The sequence below is a fragment of the Populus trichocarpa genome, chromosome 1 (assembly GCF_000002775.5).
Source record: "Populus trichocarpa isolate Nisqually-1 chromosome 1, P.trichocarpa_v4.1, whole genome shotgun sequence".
NCBI lineage: Eukaryota > Viridiplantae > Streptophyta > Magnoliopsida > Malpighiales > Salicaceae > Populus > Populus trichocarpa.
In genome coordinates this window covers 47,966,673-47,978,717 of record NC_037285.2, presented here as the reverse complement: position 1 = coordinate 47,978,717, position 12,045 = coordinate 47,966,673, and the positions used below count along the sequence as shown (strand labels likewise).

Genomic DNA, 12,045 nt, shown 5'->3' with positions numbered 1-12,045 from the left:
CATCCTGAACCACTCCACTAAACAGAACCAGAAAATTGACAATTAAGCCATTTTTTGTTTGGAGATTATTTTTTAAAATGTATTAAAATAATAATATTTTTTATTTTTTAAAATTTATTTTTAACATGAAATGATTAAAAATATAAGAAAATTAATCTAAAACTAAAAAGTATTAATTTTTTTAAAATATAGGTGAACAGTACATGTGTACTTGAGAGCCAGCATCTGCATCTGGAGACAGGAAGGTTCGTAGTCCAGTCACCAATTCACTAGTATATTGTTGTGTTTTGTTTTTAGAGAAAAGAATATATATATATTAGTCCCCAATATGGTTAGGATTTCAAACCAATCCTCAAACTTACTAAATCTTGTAGTTTTAACACTTGAATGCCTATTACCTGATAATCCAATCTCCTCTAGTTAATTCCTTTGGGGTTTTAAAAAAAACTAGCAATTTTTCAGGGGTAGTTGTTAAAAAATTTATGGTACCTAATAACATATTATTAATTATTTTTTGAAGTTCGTTTTGAAGAAAAAAACAGATACAGAGATAAGAAAACATAAAATTTATTACCAATAAAAAAAATGATAAAAATATATTCGTATAGAATTTATCTCCCACTTGTATCTCTTTATTTTTTTTTAAGTGAGTGTTTTACATTTATTTAAAAACACTTGTAAATCTATTATCTTTGCTAAATAATAGTTGACAAAGATGTTTTTCTTTTTAAATATACTTTCTAAATAAGCATTACCTACTTGTGTTCTAGATGATATTTTGTATAGGTATCTTGATTGCATCTTCTTCATAGGTAGATTTTGCAAATAGATTTGGAAATTTAATCCATTTTATTCAAAAATTAAATGACTCGTCATTCTTTGCATTTATAAATTTTATAATTGACACTCGTTATCTAGATATTTTTATTATTTATTGGAATGATCTCAAATCCAACTTATTTTTATCTCTATCTTTGTGATTGTTTGTTGTTAATCATAATATATTTTTATATATATGCTAAAAGCTGATGGGTCAAATGTATATTTATTTACTCTATTTTAATGAATTAGATAGATATTTCTTCATTTCTTTAATGAAATATTTTTTTCTAGTATGATAATAAAATGATGAAATTAAAAGAAATTTTACTTTAAGACGTGACTTGAATACATATCGAAAGATGAGGACTGGATCGTACTTGTTTTCACGCCAACAACATCGTACACGTAAAATTCTTCTTGAGGCCTGACATTTGACATCTGCTGTTTTGTCATGATGCCATTGGCCAGTAGTACAAACTCAAGAGGTTAAATAAGAGAAGAACACAGACCCTACCGCCAACAACAAAAATAAAAGAGCAGGCAAGTACATTGAGAGATTGATAGTTTTTGGAGTAACTGATGCAAAGACTCAAACTTTGATTGAATTTCTTTGTTGGGTTTTGGTTAAAGAAAGGAAACGAAGACAGCATGGTGGCTATGGTGTCTATGGACTCCCTACCTTTAGGGTTTAGATTCAGGCCAACTGATGAAGAATTGATAAGCCACTACTTGAGACTCAAAATCAACGGTCGTGATTCTGAAGTCGAAGTCATCCCTGAAATTGATGTTTGTAAATGGGAGCCTTGGGATTTGCCTGGTAAAAAAGAGAAAAAGAAAAATCCGTTCTTTTTATTATTATTATTAATTTGTTTTTTAGGTGGGTTTTCTTTGATTTTAAAGGTTGAATCTTTGATATATTTTTTATTGGTTGTTTAATTTCTTTATTCCCTATGAATAAATTCCACTTTTTGCTTATCTGGGTAATTCCTTCATCACTAAGATTCCTTGAATTTACTAGTAATAAATATTGATTTCTTAGAATCAGGGTATTTTAGTATCGTTTCTATAATTAAGTGCACTTAGTGTATAATTCTGATATTTTTAGCTAAATTTGGAGTCATTAGGAATGTGGGGTTTTTCTTAGGGTTACAAGTAGATTCCCTTGAACTTGCTATAAAGATTATCATTATGTTTTGGAAATAAGGTATTTTCTGCTTTTTTTAGCTAAACGAGAAGTGAATTTGAATGTTGGGTTGTAGGGCAATCTGTGATAAAGACTGATGATCCAGAGTGGTTCTTCTTCTGCCCACGAGATAGGAAGTATCCTAATGGTCATCGTTCAAATAGAGCAACAGATGCTGGATATTGGAAGGCTACGGGGAAGGATCGAACAATAAAGTCTCGGAAATCGGCTGGTAATACGACCTTGATTGGTATGAAGAAAACATTGGTTTTCTACCGTGGTCGTGCTCCAAAGGGAAAGCGTACGAACTGGATCATGCATGAGTATCGTCCCACTGAAGAGGATCTTGATGGTACCGGCCCTGGCCAGGTTGCTAGCGTTCTTGATCTCATTCTTGTTATTAATTTGTTCATTTTGACATGCTATATTTGGTTGAAATGCTTAGTTTTGATTTCATTCGTTGGAAAAACTGAGGAAATTTTGTCTACATGCTGTGTGATTAATTTTTTGTGTTATGTTTTTTCCTATTAACCATGCATTCAATGTTAATTTATTTTGATGTACGTATGAACATAATGCCGGCAGCTAAACTGAAGGAATTCAGTTTTAGTAGTAAGTGATGTACATGGAATCTATTTTTTTTTTTCATTGTTGATTTTTAAAGTTACCAAATTTCCTTTTGTATTGTATCTATACAGTGATGCTATTGTTGAAATGAATACCGTTGATTCTCATTGATGCTGTTTATATCTTCAACTCACTTAGTTCCTCTTTTCACCTGGATCAGGTTGCATTTGTCCTTTTTCGCTTATTCAGAAAGCCAGAAGAGAGAACCAATGGTGTAAAGTATGATGAGATAGAACAGATTGGATACTCTCCTACAGCTGCTAAGTCCTCTCCTGATAATGCATCATCAGATCTAGTTCAAGAAACAGCTACATCTGACATGCATTCAGGAAAGCAGTCAGAAGATATAAAGATGTGGTTGACTGAGTCTGACAATGTGACTGCTAATTCTGTGGGGCCTGTTGATATCTGCAGTAATAGACATGCAACTTCAGATATTGAAGATCAAGTGCCAGAAGCAACAGCTGTGGAGGTGAGTACTGGATTCTGTATTTTGGCCTCTCGTACTCCACTCAAGATAAACATTATGAGAAAGTTGATTTTTTTAAGTTTGTTTTTCAGGCATGTCCGCTGCTGGATGAAAGTTCTCTTATACACGAGCCTGTATCTGGTGAACTTGATCGTGAAGTTTTCTCCCCAGTGCAATCACATATTCCAGCAGACCTAGGATGCTACATAGATTCACCTTATGCCAGTGACTTTGGCAACGATCAAAATGGATTTCCTTTTCAGGATGTCTCCATTGAACAGGATGTATCCATCACAGAATTGTTAGATCGCTTCTTCAATAACCATGACGAGTGTTCTGGTGAAGAAACAAGTAAGAACAACTTGGGTGTTGGAAGTGAGACTCAGTTGTGTGGTCAGATACCACCAGGAAACTCTTATGCTCCGGACAATGGTATATACAGTTTCATGAACAATTTACAGGTAAAACTATGGTCTTTTGGTAGCTTTCAAATAACCATGTTGTTGAATCTCTCTTAGCTGTCATAGCTCTTAACTGTTAAATCTTGTATTTTCTTTTATTGCTGTTTGAGCAATTTGACATAGTTGATTTATTCTTATTTGAAAATAACCTCTGAAGCTCTAAAATCCTGTTGTAATTTTGATGTACACCAGCATGTTTCGCTCATGAGAGTCCCAGCGTGGCCTAGTGATCAATTTTGTAGCAATGAACTATTTCAAATGCAGCCTGCACTTGGAACTTTGAGAGCACCCACTCCTGTTTTTTATGGAGAACTTGGAAGGGGAAATATTAGTCATTTCGGCAATAATTTTGTTGGACAAGATGCTCCATCTGCCAAATCTGCAATCTCATCCTTTGGTGTGCTTAATAGTATGGAAGAAGCAACCAGTCAGATGACTTCTGTAGACAATGGCAGTGGTGTTAGTGGAACTGGAATCAGGATTAGGGCCCGCCAGCCTCGTGTCCGACCACAGTCAGACATCTTCATTGCCCAGGGCAGTGGCCCAAGAAGAATCCTTCTGCAGCTGCAAACGAAGCTTTTGTCTGAGTCAGTCGGATATTGCAAGGTTAAAGATGCAGGCTACATTGAAGATGAAGATGAGGTGCAATCATCTGTAACAGAGGTAAGTGCTATCACTCTACGACAATGTGGGGTTTCTGTTGAAATGCACCCATCGACTATTGATTTCATGCAATTATTTTCTGCAGGCCACTGGAGATGCTGAAAAACAGACCCCTACAGCTGACTATCTGCAGAAAGAAAGCCCACTTCCTAGTTCCAAGACTAACAGGGAAATTGCTGAAGAATCTTCTTCAGATTTGAGGTTAAGGGCGAAAAGGGAGGGTGAATCCGAGAGCAGCCAGATAGCATCATCAGCATTTCCAGCAGCACCTCCAGTTTATATCAGCATTTTCCTCCTCTTAATCGCAATCGTAGCGTTTGCTGGAATATGGAGATCCCTCATGACCGTGAAGTTTCTCTGGATACAGGATGGTGCAAGCGATAATTTGTAGTGCATGTTTTCTTCCACGAGGAGCAGAATAGTTTTGTAGATGGCACTTAAAACACTCAAGGCATATATAACTTAGGTTACAACCAGTGTGCATAAGTGTAAATTGTGTAAGTTGTTTAGTACAGTAAGTAGCTCTGATTGTAGATGATGCCTTTGTTGTATGCATTTAGCAGCTTCTCATTCTAGTTGGTTTCTTTGCATTCGTGCATGTCTTTCAAATACAGTACAAGAGCTTCAAATGAAATGGCACAATTCTCATTCCAAGTTTTTACGAACCACTACAAAAGATTTGGATAATGAATTTGTTTTTAATTAAAGAAATTTACTTTACCCTTTAACATTGAATTTGTTTTATATTAAGCTTTTTAGCCAAGGGTTTGTGACTTTAAAAGATTAACTTAACTTAAAATGTTCATCCATATTTGCTTGGTTTTCAACCTTTTTCAGCTTAATTTTTTTTTTAACTTTCATCCTCAATTGTTTTCTTATGGTTTTTTTTTTCAATTTCAACAAGATTTTCCATTCGTTTTGAAAAAACATACATGTTAACTGAGTTTGTTTTCCAGGCTTTGTTCAATTTTGTATTTTTTATGATCATTTATGCTTTTGAATTAAATATAAGTATCAAATGTTTTTCGTGCTTTGTTTGGAATCCTGGAAATTGATGGTTGATATTTTTTCCATTATTTTTCTATGATATGGAGCCATTAATTTTTTTTCCTCTTTTAAAAAACACTTAAAGCACTTAATCATTTTTTTACGCTTCAAAAAAATCAAGTCACCTCGCAAGAAGCGCAAGCAAGCTATCTAGTTTAAGCATAGAGAATATTTATTCTCTTCGTCACCTAAACAAACACAATACTGACTTAAGCGTCAGAGAGTTATTCTTGCAAGTTTTGTCAGGCCCACAAAGTCCTCTATGAAAAGTTTTATCAGCTTATGGAAAGCGCCCCAAATCTTTCTACTAAGAATTTTCCCAACCTCATCAATTAGAGTTATCTTTGGAAAATGAGCAAAAAGCTCGTTCATTCCTGTTTCTCAAAAGCTTTTTCCATGACTAACGAAACCTCGATGCAACGGCAACTATGCCAGCAACTATGTCTACGGCTATGCTAGTGGCTATGTCTATGACTATGCTAATGACATGTCAGCAGCATCATTTATGCCCCATGTTGTAACCCATTTTTGGGTCCCCACAAATATATATATATATATATATATATATATATATATATATATATAAAAAAACTGAACAGTGTCATTTTGACACTGTTCCTCTTCCCGCCTGCAGCTCCCAAAACTTAGAGCCCCACCCCCCTTTAAACAAGAAACAATGACTGCATGCTGCTCCCAAAGCTTAAAGCCCCGCGCCCATTAGCCGACCAACGGCCGCATGCCCTGCTCCCCATGCGCAATGATGCCTTCCCCGCTCCCCCTTCGCCTATAAATACTGCTCTTAGCAGCTGTATTAAGGGAGGATTTTTTTGGATGGGAGAGGGCTCTTTTGAAACTGAAAAGGGGGAAGGGAGAAAAAGGGGAGGGAATTTAAGAGAAGAGGAATAGGGAGTGTAGAAGGGGAAGAGGCTTGATAATGAAGAGAAGAGAAAGCAAAATGAAATACCAAGGGGAGTGAACAGTCGAGTCTCGCCACTGCTTGGAGCTGCCATCCGTGAGCCACTACACCGCCACCGGCCTCCACCGCCAGCGAAGCAGTCAGAACAACAAGGCACCGCCTACCTTCCTCTTAGAACCACCACTTGGAAGAAGAAGCAGAGAAGCAAGGTGACAGAAACAGTGAAGCAAAGCAAACAGAAGCCAACCGGGAAGAAAAACAGAGACTGGGGTCTCTGCACGGAGAAGAAGAAGAACCGTGCCTTACCCTCGGGAACCAACACCATCCCAGCCATCCTCCCCAGTAACACGCCAACTGCACCAGCGTTGCCAAACGCCACCACCATCCTGCCTCAGCTCATCATCTTCCTCCCACACGGCGCTGCACCACTTGAAGAAAAGGCAGCACCTGCTCCTCTGCACGGGGAAGGAGTAAACAGCTGCTGTCATTGGACTTTCCAGTCACTGTCATCTTTCTCCCACACGCCGCCGCCACCAACACCTCCACAAAGCTGCTGCAGAGAAGGAAGAACAAGGTTGACAGAGGGAACAAAGGAAACAGGGGAGAACAGAGCTGAAGAAAAAACAGCAGAGAGGAGGAAGAGTAGCCGCGGCAACGCCACCGCCAAACCGGCCACCAGCACCACCATCAGCCCATCTATCCAAGCTCATCATCTCAGGTAACCCTTCCCGTTATCACCATTTTGGGGTCATCTTCTTGTGCACAGTGCACGTTCTGCAAGCAAGAAAATAATTAGCCGGTTACTGTGCATGCACAGTAACCAGCTAATTAATTAACGGGTTATTGTGCTCATGTACAGTAACCCGGTTACTATGCGTGTACAGTTACTGTTTGTGTGTACAGTACCCCTAGTTACTGTTTGTCTCGGGCTGGGCTGAGTCCAGCCCTGTAGAAAGTAAGCCCAATTTATTTTGGGCTGATTTCGGCCCAGTTTCCTTTTGGGCCAGGTCCGGTCCAGTCAAAAATTTCATGAAATGCTAAAAAAAAAAAACCTTTTAAAAATATGTGATTTTCTGTAATTTTATTACTGTATTTTGATCAATATCGGTTTGTATTTTTATACTGTAAAGATACAAATCCGGTATTAAAATATCCGGTTTTCATCAAGACATAAAAAATAAAATAAAAAAAAAATGTTTTGTTTTCATGCATACGACCTAGTCTCTCCAATATATATATATATATAAATATTATAACATCATATTTTCACACAACAAAGGAAATTTCAAAAACAATATATGTATTAGCATGCATTTTGGCTTTAATAACCAGTTTATTCAAGCCATGAGAACTAGGCCAATATTTCAAAAAATTCTAAAAAATCTTTTTGTCCTCTTTTAGTATATGGGATTACAAATTTATACGTAAAACGTATTCCTGATGTTAAAAATATGATTTTTACATAGACGTTAGAACAGTTAGGTTTTTACCCGATAAGATAAGGACCTCCTTATTGAGGAGGACTTTTCTTGAACCATAGACGGACCCACAACTAGAAATATAATAACACCTTAAGTTTTTTTATCAGACAATCAAGCAATGCAGCTTACCTTAGGTAGGGCGTATTTGGGGTACTAATACCTTCCCTTTACGCAACCAGTCCCCGTGCCCGATCTCTGAGACCAGTTAGGGTTCCTAGTGACCAAAATACTAGGTGGCGACTCCCACACCATTTTTCACCGCTAAGAGACAAAGAATTCCTTGTCTCCCCATATTTACCAAATATATATCCCCCCATACATTTGAGGGTGGACGATCGCCGCGACGTCGCTCACGTGCGACAGAATGGCGACTCCACTGGGGACCTTGTGGACTTAGCTTTGTTTTTGTCTGATCTATTGGTGTTTTCGTGTGTTTATTGTTAATATGCCTTTCTTTTTTTTTCGTCTGCATATACGCTTTAATTCTTTACACATTTTTGTTCATGCATTATATAGAACTGTCTCATGCATCACATACTTTGATTATTGAGAAGCACACACAAACTTTAAGTTAAGTGGGGGACTAGCAGCTTACCTTACGACTGTTAGTCAAGGTTTAAGTTTGTGTAAACCCCAACTCTTCGCTGAGTGCTTAGACTGGTAATAGTTGGTACATGTGCCATCTCATTACCTACAAGCCCCCATATTGCCTCCACAAGGGCAATCACTGGGACAGCAAGAGACCCTTTTTAGAGACTGAATAGCCAACCTACCCTCGTCAAGCACAAAAGAATTAGAACCGGCTATAGGGTGTATGCTCCATAAAATATATTTTTGCATAAGACGAAACCTAACCATAAGGCATTTGGTTTTCAGGTCTTTTCAGCTCACATTATATATACATCATGCATTGTTCTTTATCATACATTCATTTACATTTTTACACGCATACCAGATCGTGAAACATAGGTCCCACATCCAAAGTCCACCACACCCGGTCTAGATCAAGAATGGAGAACGAAGAAAGAGCTCACTTAGAGTCACATTATCAGACCGAGTTGGAGTCCGTAAAAAATAAAGTTTCTCGGCTAACCGACTTACTCGAGCAGCTTTTAAGAGCTAAGAATGGGGAGGGAACATCAGCACAACCTGAAGGAGCGCCAGTAGCTCACATCCCTCAAGCATCTCAAAACCAGGGGGCAAACTCGGCCAATGAACAACATTTTATGCCTATCACCCCTATCCAGCCAACTCACGCTCCAATCACTGTGGACTTAACAGCGGAGGGAATCCCGGATAATAGGTCTCCCAGTTTGATGGACCAAGACAAGCTGTTTGTTTTGGAAGAAAGATTAAGGGCAGTTGAGGGTAATGACTGGTTTGACCCTATACGAGCATCCGAAGTATGTTTGGTACCAAACATTGTGGTGCCAAAAGATTTCCGGATACCAGAATTCATTAAGTATACCGGTTTGGAATGCCCAAACACTCACCTTCGATCCTACTGCAACAAAATGGCGGAAGTAATCCGTGATGATAAATTGCTAATCTATTTCTTTCAAGATAGCCTAGCAGGGTCTGTTTTAAGCTGGTACATGAGGTTAGACAGCATTAGGATCAGGAGCTGGAGGGACTTGGTGGAGGCTTTCCTTAAGCAGTACAAGTTTAACATGGAGATCGCTCCTGATCGAACAAGTTTAATGTCAATGGAGAAAAGGAGCCAAGAGTCAGTAAGGGCTTATGCACAAAGATGGAGGGACGAGGCCACTCATGTGCAACCTCCTTTGATAGAAACGGAGATGGTGACTTTGTTCGCCAATACATTCAAGGCACCCTACTATGAGCATTTAATGGGTAGTTCAGCTCAGCATTTCTATGATGCTGTACGCATAGCGGAAAGAATAGAGCAAGGGATTAAAACTGGACGCATAATTGAGCCATTGGAGACAAAGGGTTTTATTGGAAGAAAAATGAAAGGTCCCGTTAACAACTTCGAAGGTGGGTCCAACGACAATATAATGGATTCACTCAACCCACAAATACCTACCTCTCATGTTGCCCACATAAACTTTAACAAACCATTTTCCTCTAATCGAGCAAATAACCAGTCAAACAACCAAAACAACTACCAAAGACCAAATACAAGGTACATCTCAGAACAACTACCGCCATTACCCATGCCTTTGAAGGAAATGTATGCCAAACTACTGAGCATTGGACAAATAGCTCCTATCCCTACATTAGCACTACAACCACCATTCCCCATCTGGTATAAGCCCGAGTTGACTTGCGAGTACCATGCTGGTATTCCCGGACATTGTCTTGAAACGTGCTACGCTTTCAAGAACATGTTGTTGAAGCTCATCAAGATAGGATGGGTGTCGTTTGAAGACACACCCAATATCAATTCAAATCCATTGCCAGGTCATGACAAAAGTAATAAGGGATAAAGGGTTGGAAAACCTTGGTCAAGAATCGTCAATAATGAAGAAGGCGAGATCGAAGGAGAAGACAAGGAAACGCAAGTGGGGAAGGAAGATGAAGCATTGCCTCGGTTGACTTTCCAGAACGGGTTGACCCAAGAACTTCTCATAGTTTTCAAAATGTAAAACAACTTTATTTGCTTTAGCATGTTTTTGTCATTTGCTTTTGTCATTGCTTTTATTTTCTCTATTGGGCAATCAGGGCTCATGTTTTCAGCCAGATTTTATGTTTGTCTTTGAGCCTACTTTTTTTTAATAAATGATGAGATTATGCACTTTTTGAACAAGTTTGAGTGGTTATATCATAAAATGGTTTAACATGAAATTTAAGAAAAGCTAACCCTAAAGTACATCCCTACCTCTGATAGCGTAATGAATGGATAAATGATTAAGTGGTCACTTTATAATCATCTGTAATTGTCTTTATCAACCATAACAATGTGCATTTTGAAAAAAAAAAATCATCATTATCCCTTCACGCACTAAAAAGTTTATCATTGCCCAGACTAGGATCACACCCCTACACTGGGGGCAAAACGAGTTGTTTTTTGAAAAGTTTTACGTGTTTAAAATTGGTTGGAAGCCCATAGATTTGAAAACCAAGCTAAAGCATTTGACAAAAGCATGACAAAGAGGCAAATACAAGTTATACATTTTGAGAAAAGGATTACTTGAAGAAAGTCAAAGACTTCTTCTCCAAGAATACGATAGGCAACACGAGAGATGAATTCAGCATACGACTTCAAAAGTAAAGTTCATGTTAAGAGGGAGTCTCATGAACTAGAAGAAGAGGATGGGGCCTATGTTTCAAAACCAGGTACGAATGCATGCATTGCATCTAATCATAAATCATTGCATGTATGTTTTTTTGGATCGTTACAGAAGGAGATCTTAGCGCATTCCAACAAGATTATGGACGAAGAAAGAATCATTGAGTTGATTCTAGAACAACAAGAAGAGAAGATAATGGTTTTCAAACCATGCCAGCAGGAAGAACGACATCGATAGCATTCGGTAAAAAGGAATCGCCAAATGGGATTCCAAGTTGTTGAGATCGCCAGAAGGGATCTCGTATTTTGATGGAGGTCGCCAAAAGGGACCTTAAATTTCAGCTTTTGTATAAAAGGAATCACCAGATGGGATTCCAAGTTGTTTGGATAAAGGAGATCGCCAGAAGGGATCTTGTATTTCGATGAAGGTCGCCAGAAGGAACTTCATGTTTTAGCTTTGGTAAAAGGAATTGCCCGATGGGATTCCAAGTTATTTGAGATCACCAGAAAGGATCTCGTACTTCGACATTCATCAAGGAAGGTCGTTAGAAGGGACCTCGTATTGAAACTATTTCTTAGAAAAGCATGGAGTTTACTAAGAATTCTTCCCCTTGGGTAGGTCACCCATACAATGAGACCATTCTTTTTCTTGGGTAGGTCACCCATACAATGAGACAATCATTTTTCTTGGGTTAGTCACCCATACAATGAGACCATCATTTTTCTTGGGTAGGTCACCCATACAATGAGACCATTATTTTCCTTGGGTTAGTCACCCATACAATGAGACCATCATTTTTCTTGGGTTAGTCACCCATACAATGAGACCATCATTTTTTGTGGGTAGGTCACCCATACAATGAGACCATCATTTTTCGTGGGTAGGTCACCCATACAATGAGACCATTCTTCATTTTTTTTATCTGGGTAGGTCACCCATAATAATGAGACCACTCTTTCCTTTTCCCATTCGGCAGGTCACCCGTCATAATGAGACCACACACGTGTTTTTGTATTTGGTTATGGGTAAAGGAATCGCCAGATGAGATTCCAAGTTGATTGAGATCGCCAGAAGGGATCTCGCATTTCGATATTGGTCAAAGGAGGTCGCCAGAAGGGACTT

General features: G+C 38.4%; 1 pseudogene; it reads left to right on the top strand.

The window, feature by feature from the left end:
• Positions 1-1,286: 1,286 nt before the first annotated feature.
• LOC7480349 (protein NTM1-like 9) lies at positions 1,287-4,879 on the top strand (annotated as a pseudogene).
• The last annotated feature ends 7,166 nt before the right edge of the window (positions 4,880-12,045 follow it).